This window comes from Otolemur garnettii, unplaced genomic scaffold (genome assembly GCF_000181295.1).
Source record: "Otolemur garnettii isolate 467f Iridium unplaced genomic scaffold, OtoGar3 scaffold00024, whole genome shotgun sequence".
Lineage (NCBI taxonomy): Eukaryota > Metazoa > Chordata > Mammalia > Primates > Galagidae > Otolemur > Otolemur garnettii.
Window position 1 is genome coordinate 6,567,138 of NW_003852419.1, and position 2,632 is coordinate 6,569,769.

Sequence of the window (2,632 nt, forward strand, 5' to 3'; positions counted from 1 at the left end):
CCCAAGTAGCTGGGACCACAGGCACCCGCCACAACGCCTGGCCATTTTTTGGTTGCAGCCATCATTGTTGTTTGGCGGGCCTGGGCTGGGGATTTGAACCCGCCACCTTAGGTGTATGTGGCTGGCGCCTTAGCCGCTTGAGCCACAGGCACCGAGCCAAGTTTCTCTGTTCTTATTTCCTGCTATTGGCAGCTATATCTAGGAGTATGATCAGAATCAGTTTTGATCCTTTGGGAAGACTAGGTGATGGTATTTTCTTTCACATGGAGACAGATCTGGTTTCTCCCTCTTTTTGTGAAGTCAGCAGCTATTGATGTTCGGTGCCTATATTTATTAAATCATTGGGAGTTAAACTGTGGTGACACAGTATCATTTCTTTTTATATTATTTAAAATACTTTTTTTAATGTCTCTTCTTTTTAACTTTTTTTTTTGAGGCAGAGTCTCATTTTGTCATCTTCAGTAGAGTGCCATGCTGTCACAGCTCACTGCAACCTCAATCCTCTTGACTCAGACTGCCAAGTAGCTGGCAGGCTCAGCTAGTTTTTAGAGGCAGGGTCTGACTCTGGGTCAGGCTGGTCTCGAACTCCTGAGCTCAGGCAATCCACCTGCCTCAGCCTCCCAGAGTCCTGGGATTACAGGCATGAGCCACTGTGAAGGCCCTTTTTAACTAATTCGTAGTACAATGGCCTTGTTCATATAAAAAAGGTAAGATACTGCACTGGCACAGTGGCTCATGCCTATAATCCCAGCACTCTGGGAGGCTGAGGCAGGTGGATTGCCTAAACTCAGGAGTTAGAGACCAGCCTGAGCTAGAGCAAGACTCCATCTCTAAAAAAAATAGCCGGGAGTTGTCATGGGTGCCTATAGTCTCAGCTACTCAGGAGGCTGAGGCAAGAGAATTGCTTGAGCCCAAGAGTATGGGTTTGCTGTGAGCTATGAAGCCACTACACTCTATAGAGGACAACAAAGTGTGACTCTGTCTCAAAAAAGTAAATAAATAAAAAGAAAAATACAAATGCAGTTACTGAAAATGGGCAAAATTATTTCATATATTTCTCCCCATTCTGGTATCAAATTGTCAGATGCATGACATACTACACTCTCTCCTTTAGCCCTTATTTAGTCTTAAGTCCTACAGGTTATTATTAGGTTAACGCTCACAAGCAGTCATTATGTCAATGTCTCTAGTCATTTTAGTTGTTTAAAACTCATTCTCTAGTAGATTCTTCATGGAAAGAAAGTAAAAATAATATTCTCTGTGTGTTTGCATGTTGATAAATGTTTAATGCTTCTTGTACTTGAAGTTCAGCTTTGCTGAGTATAAAATCCTTGGCTCACATTTGAGTGTCTTAAATATGTTACTCCATTTTTGTCCGGCAGGAAGTATTGTTGACAGATTTGATAACCTGTGTTTGTCTCATAAAATCACATGTTCCTTTTGCCTAATTCCCTAAGGGATTTTCCCCCCTTTTTCTTTAAAGTCCAATAATTTTACTAAATCATATTTTGGTATTGGTTGTTCTAGATGACTATTCTCAGATCCATGGTGTGCTCTTTCAATGTTTAATTAAATTTTTTTATTTCAGGAAAGGGTATTTAGTATTTGTTCTGTTCTCTTTACTTGTTTTGGTTGGGGGGGGAATCTCCTATTATTTATATGTTAGATCTTCTTTGCCTCTAATTTTTTACTTTCTATTAAATTGCCTCTATCTTTTAACTTTTTTTTTTTGAGACAGAGTCTCACTACATCACCCTGGGTAGAGTGCTGTAGCGTCACAGCTTACAGCAACCTCAAATTCTTGGGCTTAAGTGATTCTCTTGCCTCAGCTTCCCAAGTAGCTGGGACTACAGGTGTCTGCCACAATGCCTGGGTATTTTTTGTTGTTGTTGTTGCAGTTGCCATTGTTGTGTAGCAGGCCCAAGCATGGAACCTGCCAGCCTCAGTGTATGTGGCTGGCACCCTACTCACTGAGCTATGAGCACCAAGCCTATCTCTTAACTTTTTGATTTTATAAATTCTTATTCTTTTCACCTTCTAGTTCTCTTATGATACACATATTATCTGTATGTTTATTCTCCTATGTTCTTTTCTAGTTAAGGCTTTATTTCTAAAATAATTTTTTCTTTTTTTGTTCTGAAGGTGTCACCTCATTTTTATGTTTTTAATTTGACTTATAGGATTATCATGTCTTATATTTAAATATCTTTTATCCTATTGTGAAACTAAAGGTTGCAATTGACTTGTTCTGTGGACACATTTCTAGTGTACTCCTATTGTCTGAAGTGATGCCATTCTGCTTTTAATTTTTGCATAGTAAATGATTTGTTGCTCATTTTTATGTGAAAATAGTTTTCCTGAACTCTTTTGAGAAGGATGCGTGATTGAGGTTAGCTTTCCTAATTCCAGAGAAGCTACCTCTTTTGTTACATTCATTAAGTATTAAAACATTAACTGCTGCTCTCTCTCTCACCTCCTTCTGCCTTCCTTCTCTCTCTCTCCTGTCTTCCCCCTCACTCTTCTCTGCTCTCTCTCTCTTCTTTTCCCCACTCTCTCCTTATCTCCCCTCTCTTGTCTCCTCCTCGGTGCCGCTCTGCAGCCTCCCTCCCCTACTAATAAAGACCTTCCCTAC